Below are 22078 nucleotides of genomic sequence, written 5' to 3'. Positions count from 1 at the left end.
GCAACCCAAATGCAATGTGTGCCCACAAATACAGAATGCCCCAAATTCTCTGCAAGATCTAAGCCAAACAATGGCTATCTGCAAACAATGCCTGCCAAAAAACCAACTGCTAGAGTACCTGCTAGAATATAACTTGCACAGAAGTGCGGATGCCAACGAAAAGTACAAGAGCTTGCAAAATGTACGGATATCCGTACTGTGTACAGATTTGTAGCAACCTGTACGGACGTATGGTCCTGCTTCCTGTACGGACAATCGGCGCAGATCTGTACGGAACAAGTAGTAAGACACATGTACGACGGATGTGCAGACTAGCTGCGAATGTACGGCTGTACGACGAATGTACAGCTGTACGGAACAGTCCGTGCGACTTGTACGGACAGCAGCGCAGGAGCAGCGTACGGACGATGAGCTACTATACAGGTTTCGTATAGTTGACTGATAGTGGGACGGCTGCACAAGGATGGCGCGTGAATCGATGGTACGGACAATGTACATGCTAAGTACCTGCAGCACTTTACCTACCTACGGACGTGCTGCTTGCAATACTAGCAGTATGGGCGTTGTACAGAATAGTGGCGCAGATGTACGGGCTTGCTTAGGTACAGTACGGACAGCAGGAGTGTGAGCTTCGTGAATTGAAGCGTGGGCTGTACGGCTGTAAGGGGCTGTTGAGCAGGGAGCTAGGCAGGAAGTTAGGAGCAAGAAGCTTGCGGGCTAGGAAGCAAAAGAGCAGAACCCTTGCTTTGATACCAAATGTTAGAAACGAGAGATAGTGAGAGAGCAGGAAGCAAGAGAGCTGAACGTAGTGCTTGCAATAGAAGAAGTGAGTAATACAAGAAGTGGGATAGGTTTTGACAAAACCTTATCCTTCACTAACCGTAGTTAGTGAACTAACTGTGGTTAGGGGAAAAAACCTCTAAATGAGAGAAAAGTGCCCCTAACCTACTTATTACATTACATTGGTCACTGCTGAATTATAATAATAATTCTAACATTATTTGCATTGTTATTTCCTTTGCTGGCCACTTTCATTGGCAGATACATCAGCTTGATATTAAGATAGCTTTCCTTCATGGGCATTTGCAGGAAGAGGTCCATGTTTCCCAACCTCTTGGCGTTGAGGTTGAAGCTTCTGAAAGCAAGGTATGCTGCTTGAAAAAGGCCCTCTATGGATTGAAGCAGGCACCTCGGGCTTGGTATTCAAGAATTCATACTCATTTGCTCACACTTGACTTTCAGAACAGCTCTACATAGGCTACCCTTTACATCCGCAAGCGTGGGATAGATTTGCTGATTTTAGTCTTTTGCACTACTATCTGGGCTTCCAATTTGCTAGTAGTGAGGGGGCAATTTTGATGTCACAATCCAAGTACATTGGACAGCTTTTGCAGTGTTTTCAGTTTGAGGATTGCAAGCCAGTATCCACACCATTAGAGACTGGCTTTCACTTCTCTTCTGAGTATGGCAGCGGTTTATGTGATGTCACTCTCTATCAGCAGGCAGTTGGTTGTTGCCATACGAGACCTGATCTACAGTATGCTGTCTCACAGTTGAGCAAATATATGCACAGCCCATCTATGCACCATTGGCATGCCATGAAGTTTGTGAAGCGTGTTTTCAGATATCTTAAAGGCACTCATCATTTAGGCCTTCTTTATGGGGCTGATACTTCACTTGTCATGCATGGATTCATTGATAGTGATTGGGCTGGTTGTTCTGACACTCGTTTGTCACATAGTGGCAACTGTTTTATGCTTGGTACTTCGTGTGTTTCTTGGTTCAGCAAGAAGTAGAGTACAGTTGCTACTTCTAGCTGTGAAGTTGAGTACAGAGCAGCTTTTACAGCTACAGTGGAGTGTGTTTGGCTTTGGAAGCTACTTGCAGATCTTTGTGCATGATAGATTGCTCCTATAGTCATCTTCATTGATAGTCAGAGTGCTTTGGCTGTTGCAGTGAATCCAGTTTTCCATGCTCGCACAAAGCACATCGAGGTTAACTATCACTATGTCAGAGAGCGATTATCAGTAGGTGATATTGAGTTGTCTTATGTTCCCACTGAAGACAACTTGGCAGATCTTTTTACGAAGGCTCTACCTCGACCTAGGTTTGAGGCTTTTTGGCAAGCTTTAAACTTAGTACCTTTTGTACCTTGATCTGTTGTACTCTGTACAGTCATAGGTTGGTATATCCCTACGGGACAAACATGTGTAACCATGACACTAGATATTTAGGTATCCTGAGTCATGTCCAGGATACTTCAGCCCATACCATGGAGGGGGGTTTTTAGGCCATCTCATGGGCTATCCATAGATGCCACTTATACCTTGGTATGTGCGTTGTAGGCCTAGTTATAGTCAGTTAGGACTATTGTTACAGGTAGTTTATGTACCATCTAGGTCAGTTAGGACACTTAGTCCAGTTAGGGCAGTTAGCCCTAAGGTTTTGTTATGTTGGCTCTCCCTTGAGCTTCCACACTTCAGTTTTGTAGCATCTCGTTTTTCTCTTTCTTGCTTTCATTTTTGAGCTTCCATTGCTTCCTACACCCAACATCTACAATTTAGGCTCTTTCCCTCTGCAGAAATCGGCCTCTTCTCTGCACTTTTGAGACAGCAATATCATCTCTTTCCCATCTGCTAGCCTGGGAGCAGCCATGACACTCTCTTTCTAAAAACATTCCTTTCAGATTTTCTCTCCCTAGTCTACAGGCCTCTTTTCTGAGTTGTTGTCACTCTAGCCTCATGTTCTCACTCTTCCCATCCAAGGGGGTTGCAAAAGCATCAAAGACTCCATCTCCAAAGGAGTCAAGTCATGAGGGGAGTCTGTAATTTGAAGTTTGTCTCATTTGTAGCACATTTTTATGTTGGTATTGCTCTCTTTCTAGATAACTAGTCTTGCAACTAATGTTGGATGGAAGTGGTGATTGTTGTAGGCTTCTTCCTTGAGGATTGGGATGTATAGGAGCTGAATCCGTTCCAGTCTCAGCCATGGAGTCATTCTTTCTAATGTCCTTGCTAGTCCCTGCTATGCGTGATGGAGTTTATGGTTTTCAATCTTATGAGTGACTCTCGTGAGATTGAAACTGCACTATGTTGTGTTTTTAGAGGATGAGTTTGGGAATGCTCTTGGATTCATCTAGGTATATATTCTTTCTACTGTTTATTACTTTCTACAGTGTTCCTAAGTCTTCCGTCTAGGTCATAGTCATCAACGGAGTTCAAAGTTTGGGAGGTGCATTGCACCTTGGTCTTATATCTCTTTTTCAAGAAATAAAGTGACCCTGGATAAGGGGGGGCCTCTATCTTAGCCCCACAACTTGTGTACAGTTAGCAAGTTTTGGCTAAGCGAGTCGGTGCATGACACGACCCCAGCACTCGTGAAACCTCTGAACTGCAAGCAAACACAAGAACACATCAAATGTGAGGAATCAGAGTATGCTGCTCACCACCTAACCATGACATCTACGAGATGCGATCTTGAATCAAGAGATGTCCCCTTCGAGCCACGAGCTGAGCTACTGGCCCAAGAGACTCCGCAGGTCTTTAGAAACCTAGTATAGCTACTTATGCTTGGGCACTGATGACGACATAAGTGTTGCTTTGCTTGCTAAGTATGTCTTCCTTTTGTTTTTCTTAAAAGTTTTTGTTTACCTCTTTTTTCTTCTCTTTCATATTCTCTTTTATTTTCTCTTTTATTTTCTGTGTAGATTTTTGACCTTTAGAACAACAAAAAATCTAAATTTGTATGATTGGACTTATTCTAGTCTTACAAAGGTATATACACATCCTAACTAGCCTGGTGTCCCATACCACCAGGTGGCGCCTAGAGGCCTGGGATCTGCTGCTGGACCTTGGGCTACGCTAAGATGCAAGCGCGCGTCCGCGACTCAATCCAGGATCAGACCTAGCACTAGGGAACTAGACTTGCTCCCATCGGCTCTCTTGAGAACTGAACCTCTGGGCCCCTTTTATAGACTCGAGCCCAATGCACCAAAAATAGCAAAGACCTAAATCTGGTTCGTACCCTTGTCACTCAACGCTAGAATCAAGCTTGCCTAGCCCTAAGCCTCCCCAGGGTATTTGAGCTAGTCTTGTGTACCCCAGTACACGTCAGATACCAATCCGAGCACATGACAATGCATCACTCTCCATAAACTGTATTCTTGTCTTTCAGATGTTTCTCCATTTGCAATCTGTCTCGTAGCCTTCTTGCTGTCTTCTTTACTGGCTTACTTTGCACTTCCATCCCATGGCATACATCCTACCTCCTTAGAGTCCTCCCAGTATGAATGGTTCCATCCAAACCCCTTTGTTGCTGCTTCAACTATTGTCCTTGCCACTTCCGCTTCCGCTTCTCACCGTGTTTGTCCACGCTTCCAAGCCCCACATCCTATTGAAGCTATGTAGAAGCCTTTGCGTTCATGGCTCTGTCGTAATCATATCTCACGATTTGCTTCTTTGCCCCGGATAGAAGTATGGAATGCGGATGCCACTCAAGAAATCATGGGGACCTACATGATCGACGACAACACGGTTCTTTGATGGATGTTGCATTCCTCTCACTTAGGAGCGCTATGCAATTGTTTTTTTGCTTCCGGTTGGTCCATTACTGCACCTGCTTTGGATGTGATTCTTACTTTGAGCCAATGCAACCTTTTAGGGCAATACCATCAATAAGTTTGTTGATCCGTAGGTTAACCCTTTCTTTCGTTTTCTATCTGAGTTCATCCGCCTAAAGAAGAGTGCGGAGAATATTATCTGAAATTTTGTTTAACTTGCTGTTGTACCCTAAATGTCTGCTGCAAATCAAGTTTAAAATCTGCAATTTGCTGAGAATGTGTCCCAGGCACAAGCATGTCATCCACATAAAGGACTAAAATCAGCAAATCTATCCCACGCTTGCGGATGTAAAGGATAGCCTCCGTAGGGCTATTCTGAAAGCCACGTGTTAGCAAATGAGTATGAATCCTCAAATACCAAGCCCGAGGACTTTGCTTCATGGCATGCCAATGGTGCATAGATGGGCTGTGCATATATCTGCTCAACTGTGAGACAGCATACTGTAGATCAGGTCTCGTATGCCATAGGTAAATCAAACAACCAACTGCCTGCTAATAGAGAGTGACTTCACATGTACCGCTGCCATCCTTAGAAGAGAAGTGAAAACTAGGCTCTAATGGTGTGGATACTGGCTTGCAATCCTCAAACTAAAAACACTGCAAAAGCTGTCCAATGTACTTGGATTGTGACATCAAAATTCCCCCCTCACTACTAGCAAATTGGATGCCCAGATAGTAGTGCAAAAGACAAAGATCAGACATAGCAAATGTCTACTGCAAATCAAGTTTAAAATCTGCAATTTGCTGAGAATGTGTCCTAGGCACAAGCATGTCATCCACATAAAGGACTAAAATCAGCAAATCTGTCCCACGCTTGCGGATGTAAAGGGTAGCCTCCGTAGGGCTATTCTGAAAGCCACGTGTGAGCAAATGAGTATGAATCCTTGAATACCAAGCTTGCTCTGCTTCAATTCATAGAGGGCTTTTCTCAAGCGGCATACCTTGCTTTCAAAACCTTCAAGCTCAAAGCCTGGAGGTTGGGAAACATAGACCTCTTCCCGCAAATGCCCATGAAGGAAAGCTGTCTCGATATCAAGCTGATGTATCTCCCAATGAAAGTGGGCAGGAAAGGCAATAACAATGCGAATAGTAGTGATCCTGGAAGTGGGAGCAAAAGTCTCCTCAAAGTCAATGCCATGCTAATGAGCATAGCCCTTAGCAACAAGATGAGCTTTGTAACGGCCACAAAACCATCGGTTTTCCGTTAGATTTTAGAAACCCACTTAGTTCCAATGGCATTCTTGTCAGGAGGCAAATCACACAACTCCCAAGTGTTATTTTGATGGATAAAATCCAATTCAGCTTGCATGGCCTTCATCCAACAATCATTCTGAAAGGCATCTTGATGACATAATGGCTCTTCATTGCATGCTGTAGCAACCAAAGCATAAGCAACAAAACTAGCATACTCTTTCCGAACAGTTGCTCTAGTACGGGCTGGTAGAGGAGTATCTTCTTTGCTGTCTTTTAGTGTGTCAAGAAGCTAACGGATACCTTTTTGGGCTCCTGGATTTTAGCTCTTTCCTGGTCAAGAGCCATGTGCAAATGAACCTGATCAATGAGAGGCATATCAGGCTGAATTTCTGGCTGCACATGTGGCTGCAAATGACCAATAGATGGACGAGGTACATCCTCAGATGGAACATCATCCCGAGCATCGGATGGAAACAAAGGCATCAAGCTGTCAAACATGTCTGGGGCATCAACAACGTGCTGTTTTTGACAGTCCAGCAAAGGCATATCATCCAACTTAGTGCGTTTTTGTGAAGGCACATGAGCATAAGCTAAGCATCCAAAAGTCCTCACGTGGGAAATGCGAGGCTTACGACCCGTCCAAGCCTCATAAGGTGTGATAGTCTGCAATGCCTTTGTAGGACATCTATTCAAGATGTAATTTGCACACATGGTCGCATCCAACCACAACTTATTAGGCAAATGTTTGCCGCTCAGCCACGGGATTCTATTGAGTATAAGGCACCATGCATCGATGATTGATGCCATGGGAAGCCAAAAAAACAACAAACTCCTTCGACATGTATTCACCCCCCCTGTCTATATTAAGGCGAGCAATGTGCAGCCCACTCTCATTCTCAGCCAAGGCAATCAAGTGCTTGAAGCATGAAGAAACTTTAGATTTGGATTTCAATGCGAAAATCCCTGGTGAAATCATGAATAAAAGTAGAACCCCCCAAGAGTTGCAATCCTCATGGGTCCACAAACATCACTATGAACCAGATAAAGCTTGCGTGAAGCACCAACTCTCCCATCCTTGGGAAACACAACAGGGTGCATCTTACCAAGCAAGCATGGTTCACAAACGTGCTTTGTAGGCATATGCATTTTGGGAAGATCAACAACCATACCCTCCTTATATAGCTTCACCAAGGCTACAAAATTGAGGTGTCCAAACCTCTCATGCCACAAATGGGTATCTGCCATGGTAGAATCAAGAGCAAAGGCATGTGCATGTGTAAGTGCAGCCTCATCATCCAAACATAGGTCATAAGCATCAAGTCTATAAAGACCTCTAGTCAATGTGCCAGTCAAGACCATGGTAAAGACATGTGTCACATCATATATTGCACACCTAGCGCCATCAAGAAGAACCTGAAAGCCACATGTAGCAATGGCTGAAATAGAAATGGGGTTTTTACAAATGCCTGGAACATAAAGATATGCTCTAGAGTAACAATACCGCCAGACATAGAAGTAAGAGCAACTTGCCCAATACGTTTCACGTTATATGATGCATTATTAGCACAGGTGACACTGTCCCTTGAGATGTATGCTCTAATGAGATGAATAACTTTTGGCAGGAAGTGATGTGCTTGCTAGCACCACTATCAAAGAACCCGGCATCATGAATATCTGAAACTGTCATACAAGCATCATGAACATCAGGATTATAGTGACATGTAACCAATAAAGCCCAATGCTGGTCTTGTGCGAAATTAGCAGACTCATGTCGATCTTTTGTACTAAAAGAACTAGATATTGCAAGACCAGACTCTTTCTTCTTCTTTTCACATGCAATGTGCTTCCTACATTCAGAAATATCATGCCTACGTTTCTTGCAATAATTACATCTCTTCTTCTTTTTGTTATCCCTTGAAGAAGAGGCACCATGTGAATGGTCAGCATGGAAATGAGAGGGTTTTCTAGCTAAAACCTTGCCTTTACCTTTATGTTTGTGATGGGCAGCAAAAGCTTGATCACTAGCCATAGAAGCTTTGCGATTCGCACGACTTTGCTCCTCCTGAAGAAGAAGAGCAATGAGTTGGTCAAATGAGAAATGATTGGCATCACCACCTGCAACCAACCTCAAGGTAGTAGCAAAGCCTTGATAAGAATAAGGCAACCCATCAAGGGTATTAGAAGCAAGCTAAGAACAAGGCAACCCATCTCATCAATGTTGGCCAATTGCTCTTTCAAATCCTTCACATTAGTGGGATAGGCATCCATGTTTCCACCCTCTTCAAGCTTTAAGTCTTTCAACTGCTTGCGGAGATAGGCAACCCTCGCCTCATTCGGCACCTGATACAAAGATGCAAGCCGATCCCATGCTTGCTTGGCTGTATTGCAAGACCGGATATGAGGGATAATAACCCATTTCAAAACTGTTTAGTTCAGCAATGTGCGGCGGTCCGTATTGCAACAGCAGAACAAGAAATGTAGTAAAAAACTATCGAAAAACTGCCATACAAGCATCATGAATGTCAAGATTATACTGACATGTAACCAAGAAAGCCCAATGCTGGTCTTGTGCGAAATTAGCGGATTCATGTCGATCTTCTGCACTAGAAGAACCAGATACTGCAAGACCAGACTCTTTCTTCTTCTTTTCACATGCAATGCGCTTCCTTCATTCAGAAATATCATGCCCAGGTTTCTTGCAATAATTACATCTCTTCTTCTTGTTATTATCCCTTGAAGAAGAGGCACCATGTGAATGATCAGCATGGGAATGAGAGGGTTTTCCAGCTGAAACCTTGCCTTTACCTTTGTGTTTGTGATGGGCAGCAAATGCTTGATCACTAGCCATAGAAGCATTGCGATTTGCACGACTTTGCTCCTCCTGAAGAAGAAGAGCAACCAGTTGGTTAAATGAGAAATGATTGGCATTACCTCCACAACCAACCCCAATGTAGTAGCAAAGCCTTGATATGCATCAAGCAACCCATCAAGGGTATTAGAAACAAGCTGAGAATCAGGTATAATCTCATCAATGTTGGCCAGCTGCTCTTTCAAATCCTTCACATTAGTGAGATAGGCATCCATGTTACCACCCTCTTCAAGCTTCAAATCTTTCAACTGCTTGCGGAGATAGGCAAAACCCTCGCCTCATTCCGCACCTGATACAAAGATGCAAGATGATCCCATGCTTGCTTAGCTGTCTTGCAAGACCGGATATGAGGGATAATAATGTTGGAAAGGTCACCTCCCCATCTATAAGCCCCCAAATGAGGAGAGCATGGGGGGGGGTGGACCTAGGGATGTATAGACTGCCACATGGGCAGAGAATGGGGCTGTCACATGGGCAGCACATGAGCTGTCATGTGTGCAGCATAAGGAAACATACCTGGAGGTTTGGGGCATGTATGAAGTGAAGCAGTGGTACAAGACAGCCATGTGGCTCCCAGCAACTGACAGGACCAGATCTGCTGAGGAAAACAGCATGGAACAGTGCGGGACAGATCACGCTGACATCAGCATCTGTAAGGAGGTGTACGGCTGCCTTCTGGTGGCTGTACGGAACCAGGACACAGGTCCTCAGGGCTGGAAACGACCAGGACAGAAGCGGGATGAGCAGAGGGTGTAGGCGCCTGCATTACGTGACCATGGAGGAGGCCATGGGCCTGGAAAAAAGGCTTGGAAACAGGCACCTGGTTGGCGGACCTTATGGCGAGGCTTGTGGGCAGATTGTGGACCTGCAACAGACCCTGCACGTGGCACAGCAAGGAGGGGCAACCAGCAGCAGTTTGGTCGGCATCATTGGGGCCTGGTTGGGCTGGTTAGAGCCAGCCAACCAGGTCTGCTATGGGCTGCACAAAGGGGCTGGACCCTGCACATAATAAAGGGCCTTTGTGCCCCGTTTTTGGAGGACCCAAGTCGGTGGGGGGGGGGGAGTAATGAACCGACCAGCAGTCAGCCAATTTGGGTCTGCTAGGCCTTAGGCCTATATAAGGAGGGCATTCAGCCCTCACTTTACATCTTCTGGAGCAGCACTTCAGGGAGGGGCAGGAGCAGTAGACCAGCAGCCTATGAGCCTACATCCAGGAGGACATAGAGGCTGGACAGTTGCAGACCTAGCTCAGCAAGGTGCTGCCCACCTAGGCTGATTCACAGGCAGTAAGGTGGAGAAGAACATTCTGGACAGAGAGTCTACATACGCTCGAGGTGGAGCACGTGGCCTCAGAGATGTAGAAGTGCTTCTAGTAGGAGAACCTTTTGGTATTGTATCCTGTCCTACTTTGTGGACGGACGGAAATATAAAGTGTTGCTTCTATATTTGTCTCTAAGCATTGTCTATTATTGTCTTGCACATCTATGCACATTAAGTTAAGAAGTTTGTGATTCCACACCCCACACCACACTGTGTGAGCTCCTGGGCAATACTATCAGTCTTCCGCTGTGCGTACCCTCTATTGGGTCATTTCTAACAAATAACCCGTTTCACTGAAAGAGCAATCAAGGCATGTGGTTTGGCATCACGACCATCCCACTGAATCTGTTCTTGTGTAGGAGGCAAAAGTACCTATAGTAGGAGCTGTAGGTGTTCTGGAAGTAGCATTAGAACCATCACTTGAAGAAGAACCCAAGGCACTAGGTGCAGCACCAGAAGTGGCAGTACATGTAGGCCTGGCCTCAGAACCTGAAACAATATGCCATAGATTCTTGGCAACCAAAACATGTCCATCATGTATGACCACATGGGATAATTGGTGCCATCGAGCTTGTCATCAGCCCCAAGCATCCCAAACAAATCATCTTTGCCGCTAGACATGGTGCTGAAATTCACGACAAATGCACCAACTGTCAAAGCAAATGAGAGAAAGGTAACCTCTCAGAATCAAGTAACAAAATTATGCCCAAGCTTCAAAGCTTATGCCTGCAAGAGACTCTGCTGTCCCAAGGTGTACCTGTTGCAAGAAAAATCCCCAAAAGGCAACACGAGGCCTTCCAAGGCAACACGGGGCCTTTCCAAAATGCAAATGAAGCAGAAATTGGAAAGAACCAATGCAACAACAGCTTACCCAATGATGTAGCCCAAAAGGACAGCAGCGAAAGGCTTTGAATGTGAGAAAATGAGGTCTGGAAATGAAAATTACAGCAAAAGAAAGTGCTCCCACGAGGAGGAGAGCACTTAGAAATGGAGAGAAAGAGATCCAATGGAGGGGAACTCACAGCCCGAGGCAAAGGGATGCCAAAGGAGGAAGAATGGGCTCAAGGAGTGGACTCCATATCACTTCAACAAGCTCCAAAAGGCTCCAACAGCCGGCATGCAGCTCGAGACCGTTCCAAAGTGCTAGAAAAGCTTCAAGTTGGATGGCACGCACCCCGAGGCAGACTGTACAGCAAGGCGACAGCATTAAATGATCCATACAGTCTCAAAATCAACCGTACAGGTCACACTAGTGAGTGCAACAGGTTCGTACAGTCTACAAATGCTCCGTACAGCACTGCGCCTAGCTTGAATGTGTCCGTACATGTGTACGGATTACGTACTTCAGGCCGTACACTTGTACGGATTCCGTACTGCAACAATAATCTCACACTTGTGAACAAATTTGCTGCAGCAGGCTGGAAGATGCTCCGAAACGCAGCTCCCTTCGCGGTGGTTGCTCCAAAGTGGGATCTTCGTGCGTCGAAAAGAAGGTTTTTGTGACAGAAGTGCTTGGAGAGGCCTCAAACACTCTCGGGTGTGTAGAAACCAGCAAGACCAGCAGGAATGAGGGCTCAATACGCTGCCAAACAGCTTGGGAAAGCTGTCAATTGCTGAGAGAATGGATTCCCGACTTGCTCTGATACCAGTGTTGGCTATGGCAAGCAATGGAAGCTCAAAAATGGAGGCAAGAAGGAGAAAAACGAGATGCTGTAATAGATTGCTAAAACTGAGAGTGGAGGCTCAAGGGAGAGCCAACATAACAAAAACCTAGGACTAACTATCCTAACTGGACTAAGTGTCCTAGTTGACCTAGGTGGTACATGTACTAACTATACCAATAGTCCTAACTGACTATAACTAGGCCTACAAGGCACATACCAAGGAATAAGTGGCACCTATGGAAAGCCCATAGAATGGCCTATAATTCCTTCCCTCTTCAGGCATCAACGTCCTCAATGATAAAGTATGGGAACACTTCCCAAAACCATGCCATGCAACCAACACCGTGGGTATCTTCCGATTGCGTACTTGTCGACTTAAATGGTAGTTGAAGAAGAAGCTTCTAGGGTGGACCCCGTAGAATCGGGAGTCCGGTCGATCCCGCAGGTGTTGCGTCCAGCAAGCCATACACTGTCTGGTAGAATTGCATTATTGGAGGATGCGTTGCAACAGATCTTAGCTCAACAATTGCAAGCAAATGTAGGGCAATCCAAGCTTAAAAAAATAGTTCATAGTATGTCTACTAGACCATCTCATGAAGAGAAAGATAAAGCTCCAATGGAGCCTGAAACCAGTGTTCATACGGTCAAGCCTAGGAGGGCTAAGGTACCTAATATTGCCAATTATAGGCCAGATAAGTATTCTGGTGGAATGTTTGACTAAAGTTCCGATATCATAGAGACCTGGTTACACAAATGGGATGAGGCCTTCGCCATTTGTGAAATCAGAAATGATGTGAAAAAAATCCGCAAGGCCATCCACATGTTTAATGAGGCAGCGGATAGATGGTGGATAAAACAATAGAAAAATGGAGTGGCATCCACTACTTGGGAGGGGTTTAAAAAAGAATTTAGAAAACACTGCTTACCTCCTGACAAAGCATCCCGAGCTTGGGATCGGTCGAAACCTTCGTTAGAGAAATTTATCAATGGTTGAATACACTGATAAGTTCAGAAAAAGTGTAATGAAAATTTATGAACCTCTACCTCAGTCGATGTAGGTAAAAGATTTAAATGATTGGATCAAGATGGAAGTTCGGGCTAAGTATGCGAAAACGCTAGATGAAGCAATTGCCATAGCCTTGAACTATGAGGATGCCAAAGGAAATAGACCAAGTGGGTTTGTGCAGGTTGGGACTTGGTACAAGTATCCGAAGAAAACTGGGTTTAGCACTAGTTTGGTAGAAGGACTAGAAGGACATAAAAATGTCTTGTGACACTTTTATGTCCTATCAATTTAGCAACTTTCTAGAATTATTCAAAAGCATCGATAAGGTATTTTGGGGTTTTGATTATTTGGCATAATAGCAAATATGCTGAAAAAACTTGGAATTATTATGGATCGAAACTTGCACCTATTACTTTGAGTTCTACCTAAAGTTTTAAGGTCGACCTAACACCGACATTTCAAGCTGTTTTCTTAGGTTTTCGATAAAATGGCCATACTTGCTACTTAAAATGAGTTTGCTTAGAGTTTGTAAATCCTAGAGTCTAAAAATAGCTGTAATACATATGTTTGTATTTCCTTAAGGCTAGATAATTATATTCATTATGGTCTATGGCCTTAAATGTAATTTTAGTGAATGTTGATGGTGAGGCAAAAATTGATCTTCTACAAATTATTTGACATGTCTAACAAGTTCCAAAATCAACCATACTTTGTATATGTCTTCAATAGGATACTATGGAGTAGCTTGAGTTCTTAGGGGACCTATTGTCATGTAGAACACCAAATTCAAATCGTATATTGATTGTTCCTTATGCTATAATTCACGCTAAATTCAAGATACAAGGGTTAAAGGATATCATAAGAACCTTCATACATTTAAATTATACTTATAGAGTGTCTCTAATCATGAATGAGTGATACCAATATAAAAAAGTTATATGCAGAATACTTATATACGTGATAATTCAAAACTACAAAAGTGAGATTTAATGCGAAACTTGTTTTGGTAGTTGACATTAGGAGCACCTAATCTCTTTTAGTTTTAGCCTTTATTGTGATGTGGTGACTTTCCCTTTTGACTCTTTGTGGCTATTATGTGTAGTATATAAAGATGTTTCTTTATGAAATGCAACTTATAATGTAACCTGCTAGGCTAACCACTCTTGTTAATTGATAAATTAATCTTGCCAAAATGCTTTTAAAATAAATTTTTGTCATTTCTTAGTTGTTTGGCATACTTAGAAACACTTTGTAAAAAATGCTAGCTCCTTGAAATCAATTTTATTTTCGGGCATGCTAGATAAAGTTTCAAATCTGAGTACTGTCTGGGTGAAAGAGTGTGTTACCATACATTTTTTAGCGTTTTGTAATCACATGTAATAGTGTTTTGTGCTCTTTATATTTTTAGATAATAGTCCTATGAGTCTACCTTAAGCTCAAGAGAGGAAATCACCAAAAAATACATCTACGACAAGTTGTGATTTTTTTGCCAAAACCTTAAAATGACACTTTTATGTCATGTTATGCTACCAAACTAGTGTTAAGAAGAAGTGGATTAGCAAAGGAAGTGCCTCACATCCTAGTGGCCAAACCAAGCAGGCGAAGCCAGTTGAGACTCCTTCTAAACCAAGTACCACCATTAGAGTGAAAAGAAAAGTAACACCAATGGCAGCCCGGGCTTGGTCGAAGTCTTCTTTGAACCCAGAGCAAAGAGAAAAAGGGAGAGAAGGCTTATGTTTTGGATGCCTTTAGCCTCATCAATGGAAAGATTGTCCACGAAACAGAATCGTTGGATAGCTGAGATGGTGATCTCAGAATGCGACTTGGTAATGGAGGTAAGTCCTAGAGTAGAGCAGATGCAGATTCAGCTGGCGGGATCTTCTTAAAAATCAGTACCTGTTTTGTTATGTGTATATGTTGCTAAGCTAGTAAACAATGCACTTGATAATATCTTATCAAAGCCCACATCAATGGGATATTCAACCTTTTACGATACCGAGTTAATTAAGATGAAGGGGCAAGTTGTTAATCATGACGTCATTGTGTTTTTGACTCAGCGTCAATGCACAATGTAATTAACTTTAAGCTTGTAAAGAGGTTGAAATTAAAGAAAGACTAGCCCATCTGACTATGCATGTATAGTCAGAATGGCAGACAAAAGTTTAACTGAAGTATGGGACCAAAGGGTTACCCAGTTAGAACTTCGAATTGAGGACTATGCAGAGAAGCTTGATTTTAAAATGACAAAACTTGCTCACGCAGATATAGCCTTGGGTAAGGCTTGGCATTCTAGGAAGAATTCAGCCATAGATAGGAAAAAGCACATTTATCAGTTCAAGATGAATGATGTGCTATATGTCTTACGAGGTCAAAAAGATATATCTCAAGGACCATTGGTTTCCGTAATGGAAGTTCGAAATGGTCAAGAAGAGTTTTTGTTTCTTTGTATAGCATCGGTAGAGCCGATGATGGTCCTTCGGCTAGCACTGATGTTACCCAAGATGGGGAGATGGCCAAGTTGGCTGATTAAATAGCATAGGAGTTCTTTGATTGTTTTAGGGATGAGTTACCTCAAGAGCGGAATGTTTAGCATAAGATTGAACTAATCCCGGGGACAGAACGTGTAAATAGACCTCCCTATAGGTTAAGTTTTATTGAAGAAGCAGTGGTGCGAAGACAACTGGAAGACTTAGCCTGAGGCAAATTCAATCCAGTTTGTCACCCTTTGCTTCGATGTTTACCTTTGTATAGATCACAAAGCATTGAATAATATCACTGTTAAGCACAGGTATCCGATGGCTCGGATCGATGATTTGCTAGATGCATTGCATGGGGCCATAATTTTCAGCAAGATAGATCTTAAGCGTGGCTACCCTTAGATCTGTATTAGAGCCAAGGATGTGCATAAAACCGCTTTTAGAAACATGTTTGGACATTATGAGTTTTTGATAATGCCGTTTGGACTTACTAATGCTCCTGCTACATTCGTCATGCTTATGAACGATTTACTATGCATGTATATGGAAAAGTTTGTAGTACATTTTATTGACGACATTCTTGTTTTCAGTAAAAGTATTGCTGAGCATCACGAACACTTAATAATAGTGTTCAATACTTTGAGGAAAGCCAGTCTCTATGTAAATAAAAAGAAAACTGTACTGTGTATGGTCTTATTTTTAATATTTATTGTTACTCTTGATGGGGTAGAAATGGATCCAAAGAAAGTGGCTGCGATACTGACTTAGCCTATCCCTTAGAGTTTGACTACTTTGCGATCATTCTTGGGATTTGTCTAATTTTATCGAAGGCATATCAAAGGATATTCCGAAATAGTATCGCCGTTGACTGATATGACCTTAAATAAAGTACCTTTTATATGGGGACAGAATCAACATGAAAGTTTCAACACCATAAAACAAGCTGTGGTCTCAAGATCGGTGTTAAAAATAGTTGATCCCCAGACACTGGTTTTTATTGAAGTTCTCCTCTATGAGGGAAGGCCAATAGCCTATGAAAGCAAGAAACTTTCTCCCTCTCAACGAAATTAGCCAACTCATGAATTACAGTTGTATGCTCTTGTCCATGCTTTGAAAACATGGAGACATTATTTATATGGATCAGAGTTTTATGTTGATGTTGATCATGATACTCTGAAACATTTTTGTAAACAACCTGACTTGAGAGGTCGCCAAGCTAGGTGGGCTAACTTGACGATTCGGTACCGAAGAAGGATAATAAAATTGCTGATGCATTGTCACGCATTATGCATAATATGAGTTTCACGGTATTAGAGAGTGCTCTAATGACCGAGATTAGCGACACTCAAAAGGTGGACGAGTTCGTCGACAGCCTTTGGCCGCTTTCTTCAGTTGTTGGTAAAATGCCTTCATAAAAATCGTAAACCAATCGATCGAAAGATGGGTACGATAGCTATGTCTGATCTTTGTCTTTTGCACTACTCTCTAGGCATCCAATTTGCTAGTAGTGAGGGGGGAATTTTGATGTCACAATCAAGTACATTGGACAGCTTTTGGAGCGTTTTCAATTTGAGGATTGCAAGCAAGTATCCACACCATTAGAGCCTGGTTTTCACTTCTCTTTTGAGGATGGCAGCAGTACATGTGATGTCACTCTCTACCAGCAGGCAATTGGTTATTTGATTTACCTATGGCATACGAGACGTGATCTACAATATGCTGTCTCACAGTTGAGCAGATATATGCTCAGCCCATCTATGCACCATTGGCATGCCGTGAAGCAGAGTCCTCGGGCTTGGAATTCAAGGATTCATACTCATTTGCTCACACGTGGCTTTCAGAATAGCCCTACGGAGGCTACCCTTAACATTTTGCAAGCGTGGGACAGATTTGCTGATTTTAGTCCTTTATGTGGATGATATCCTTGTGCCTGGGACACATTCTTAGCAAATTGCAGATTTTAAACTTGATTTGCAGCAGACATTTGCTATGCCTAATCTTTGTCTTTTGCACTACTCTCTGGGCATCCAATTTGCTAGTAGTGAGGGCGGAATTTTGATGTCACAATTGAAGTACATTGGACAGCTTTTGCAGCGTTTTCAGTTTGAGGATTGCAAGCCAGTATCCACACCATTAGAGCCTGGTTTTCACTTCTCTTCTGAGGATGGCAGCGGTACATGTGATGTCCTTCTTTATCAGCAGGCAGTTGGTTGTTTGATTTACCTATGGAATACGAGACCTGATCTATAGTATGCTGTCTCACAATTGAGCAGATATATGCACAGCCCATCTATGCACTATTGGCATGCCATGAAGCGTGTTTTCAGATATCCCAACGGCACTCATCATTTAGGTATTTTTTATGGGGCTGATACTTCACTTACCATGCATGGATTTAGTGATAGTGATTGGGCTGGTTGTTCAGACACTCGTGTGTCACATAGTGGCAACTGTTTTATGCTTGGTACTTCATGTGTTTCTTGGTTCAGCAAGAAGCAAAGTACAGTTGCTACTTCTAGCTGTGAAGCTGAGTACAGAGCAGCTTTTACAGCTAAAGTGGAGTGTGTTTGGCTTCGGAAGCTACTTGTAGATCTTTGTGCATGTCAGATTGCTCCTACCATCTTAACTGATAGTCAGAGTGCTTTGACTGTTGCACGGAATCCAGTTTTCATGCTCACACAAAGCATATTGAGGTTGACTACTATCACTATGTCAGAGAGAGATTATCAGTAGGTGATAATGAGTTGTCTTATGTTCCCACTGAAGACAACTTGGCAGATCTTTTTACGAAGGCTCTAACTCGACCTAAGTTTGAGGCTTTTCGGCAAGCTTTAAACATAGTATCTTTTGTAACTTGATCTGTTGTACTCTGTACAGTCATAGGTTGCTATATCCTGATGGGATATCTCAAGGTGTATGCCTCAGGCACACCTTGGTTTCTATGTGTGTGTGCTAGAGGCACAGTTAGGTGCCCATAAGCAGTGTTAGGTGGTGGTAGAAGCCACATAGGATGACTGAGAGAATCTAGGAGCAGATTGAGGAGATGATTGTGGAGCTTAGAGGTCATCAGTGATGTCAATGATCATGTAAGAGGTGCCTACTTAAGGACCTCACCTTTCTTCATTCCATAAGCAAGAATTCTCAGTTTGTGTTCACTCCATGCTTTCCTTTCAGTTTACCAACATGGTATCAGAGCACTTTGATCCTCCTTGAGCCCACTTGTGCCACATCATCTTCTTCTTCTCCATCTTCTTCTTCTCCATCTTCACCATTTCTTCCCAAATCTTGCTAAAGCTTGTTCTCCCTCAGTTCTCCGCCATTCTCCAAGCCCTTCTTGCTGGAGATACCCCTCGTTTGGGCGAACTTCCACCTGCAAGCAATTGAAAAAAAAATGTCTCTGCTGGCTGCCATTCTCCAAACAGCGCATTTTTTTGTCATTCTTCTGTTGCAAAATACTCCTTGCCTGCTGCACCATTGCTCGAGCCCTCTTAGTAGTAGATGGGCGACCTCAAGATGAACATTTTGAGTCACTTTGCAGCCCATTTGGTTCAGTAACGAAGGAGAAAATGTCAAAACATAGGTTCAGCCTGCAGCAACTCCCCCGGGCAATACCGCGCGCCATTTCGCCCAACCTCTGTGCTGGGTCTTCTCTGGTATATGAGCTTTCTTTTGCTTCAGAAAGCCCTCTTTTCTTTGCTTGGAAGAGTGAGATACAAGCCCTCCAAGTTCAGGCCTCTGTTTTGGACAGTTTTGACAAGGTTGTGAGCGTGATGCTACATTAGATGCTACTTTAGCATTTCTGAGGTTTTAAAGTTTTGAAAAGCATCAGTACAACTGTGGCTACAACTTTCTTTTAAGTTGCTATACTTGGATTTGCTTGGAATACTTTCATTTAGTCACCTCTATGAAGCATGCAAGTGAAAACATCATTGATTTGTAGTATGGATTTTGGTTGCAAGCCTTTGCTACTCTAAATGCTTGTATTTTGAAGCTCTTCAACTCTTTCTAGCCTTGTAAGAGAGTAGACACTGCCCATTCTGGGTTAGACCCTCTCATGGCTACCATCTTGAATATGGATAAGTTCAATGGTAAGGGCTTTCTCACATGGCAGATGAAGGTTGAATTTGCATTGATGAGGGAAAACCTCGGGGGGCTTGTCAAACCGGCTTCAATTTCTTCTTCAACAGCCTCCAATGCTGGAGAATCCTCAGCTCCGACACACCTGGCAAGAGATCCTGCTAGAGAGGAGAAAGCCTATGGCATCATTGCTCTTGCCTTAGGAGATGACTATATCCATCACATCTCTGACTTAGAGTCTCCTTTAGAAGCTTGGCAGAAGCTTGACATTATTTTTGGTGCTAGCTCTCACATCTCAAAATTGTCACTTAAGATTGCTTTCTTTGAATTGAAGATGGTTAGTGGCACTCCTTTGGCTACCCATGTCAATTACATGTGGAGTCTCATGACTCAACTTGCTTCTATCAACTCTCCTATCACTACAGATGATGCAATGGCAGTGTTGCTCAAGAGTATGCCTGAAGATTATGATCATGTTGTTACCACTTTAAAAAATCTTCCTAATCCTAATCTTGAAGGTCTTATCTCTGCTCTTCAAGAAGAAGAAAGGCATATGGAACTCCGGAAAGGCAATGACATAGCCTATGCCATAAAAATTTAGAAGGACAAGTTTTCACCTTGCAATCATTATGGGAAGACTAATCACCTCTCAAGAGACTGCTTCAAGATCAATCCATGCAAACATTGTGGCAAAAACAATCATCATGAAAAGTTTTGTAGAGCATAAAAGGAAGCAACTTCAAAGTCAGAAACTGCCAATCTACTTTCAGTTGATGTGCCTCCACAAGATGAGGCATCCTATGAAGATTATGCTTTTTAAATCATCTTCATGTATGCTCCAGATCTCTCTTTTTTTTGAGTCAAGGTACTCAGCCTGGATAGTCCTCCAAAATGAATGAAATAAACTATTGTGTGTTTTGTAAACACCTTTGGTCACCATATGATGTAGGCCATGTGTATGTGTTTTTGCTCCATGGTACCTCCTGTAGACATTGTGTGCATGTACATGCAGGGGAGATAACCATTGGAAGGTCTTTTGTATCCCTTTTGTTTACTTCACTCCCTTGGGAACCCTTTGCTAGCATGAGAACCTAGCCATAGATTTATCCTTGACGACCATGAGATGGCATGAGAAACTATGAGACTAGATGTATCCTTGACATAGCCTGAGGCATTCCCTTGAGGGGGGTATGATGGGATATCTCAAGGTGTATGCCCCAGGCACATCTTGGTTTCTATGTGTGTGTGCTAGAGGCACAGTTAGGTGCCCATAAGCACTATTAGGTGGTGGTAGAAGCCACATAGGATGATTGAGAGAATCTAGGAGCAGATTGAGGAGATGATTGTGGAGCTCAGAGGTCATCAGTGATGTCAATGATCATGTAAGTGGTGCCTACTTAAGGACCTCACCTTTCTTCATTCCATAAGCAAGAATTCTCAGTTTGTGTTCACTCCATGCTTTCCTTTCAGTTTACCAACATATCCCTAAAGGACGAACATGTGCAACCATGACATTAGATATTTAGGTATCTTGAGCCATGTCTAGGATACTTCAGCCCATACCATGGAGGCAGTTTGTAGGCCATTCTATGGGCTATCCATAGGTGCCACTTATTCCTTGGTATGTGTCTTGTAGGCCTAGTTATAGTCAGTTAGGACTATTGGTACAATTAGTACATGTACCACCTAGGTCAGTTAGGACACTTAGTCCAGTTAGGATAGTTAGCCTTAGGGTTTTGTTATGTTGGCTCTCCCTTGAGCCTCCACTCTCAGTTTTGCAGCAATCTATCACAGCATCCCGTTTTTCTCCTTTTTGCCTCCATTTTTTGAGCTTCCATTGCTTGCCATAGCCAACATGAATGTTACGCTCAAGTTGAGGTAACATGACCTCGGAAGGGTGAGCGGACATTTTCCTTTAAAGGATCAATGTTTGTATTATATTTATTTTGGCTTCATGTAAATGGTCAAAGGGTTAATGCCAAGGTCCTTGATGAGGGTGACAAGGCACTGACTAGATGGATCTAAGGCTATGGGTCTTAAATGCATTAAGTGGGTGAAAGCGCCTAGGGGCAAGTGAATTAATTGATATCCCAAGAGGGGTAGAAAAGGTGCATTTAAGAGGTACCCTAGAATGAAGTCATGTGGCAGACTAGATCCATCTAGGGAATTGGGGCTTTGTGGATTAGCATGTAGGAGCTTTCACTTGCGAATGATGTTTGAGAGAGCTTGCTACCATGAATCGGCTTGGTGGAATTATTCTGTGCCTGCACCCGTGATGAGTAATAGACATAGGTTGATGGGTTTCTGATGGGTTTCTGATAATACGTTCGCTTATCGTCATAGTGGGCAGCCCTTTGAGTGAGCTAAGTCTCCAGGTCTCCAGCCAGGTTCACCTCCAGGATGAGGCCCAACTGCTGCTGCTGGTGCTACTCCTTTCTGCTCCTCAAAGGCTGCTCCAAGTGATAATGAATGGGGGCTGGAGGCCCTCCTTTTATAGGGACTGAGCCCCTTGTCAATTTGACCGACCAGCCATCCCTAAATGGGCTGACTGGCTGGTTGGCTTGCAGCCCTAACCAACCGACTGGTTGGCTGCTTTCCAAGCCCCATATAAGGGCCTCTGCCAGGCCCTTTTGGGCTGCTGTCAGGCCCCAAGGGCAGCCCGTATTGGGCCCGACCCTTGGGCACATCTATGGCCAGTTGCTGGCTCACCATAGCCTCCACCTCTGTCTCTTCTGTCCTGCTGGGGCCCGACCCTTGGGCACATCTATGGCCAGTTGCTGGCTCACCATAGCCTCCACCTCTGTCTCTTCTGTCCTGCTGGTCCTGCCTTTGCTCAGGCCTGTTCCAGCCCTC

General features: G+C 43.4%; 1 protein-coding gene across 1 annotated transcript in view; it reads left to right on the top strand.

Annotated features, from left to right (window-relative positions):
* Positions 1–22078, top strand: part of LOC147893906 (K(+) efflux antiporter 2, chloroplastic-like) — a 148476-nt gene that overhangs the window by 25597 nt on the left and 100801 nt on the right. The gene's annotated exons all lie outside the window — the stretch shown is intronic.

Source organism: Dipteris shenzhenensis, chromosome 15 (genome assembly GCF_047967505.1).
Source record: "Dipteris shenzhenensis isolate YYH24624 ecotype China chromosome 15, Dip_SZ_1.0, whole genome shotgun sequence".
NCBI classification, from domain to species: domain Eukaryota; kingdom Viridiplantae; phylum Streptophyta; class Polypodiopsida; order Gleicheniales; family Dipteridaceae; genus Dipteris; species Dipteris shenzhenensis.
This window is presented reverse-complemented; position numbering and strand designations above follow the sequence as displayed.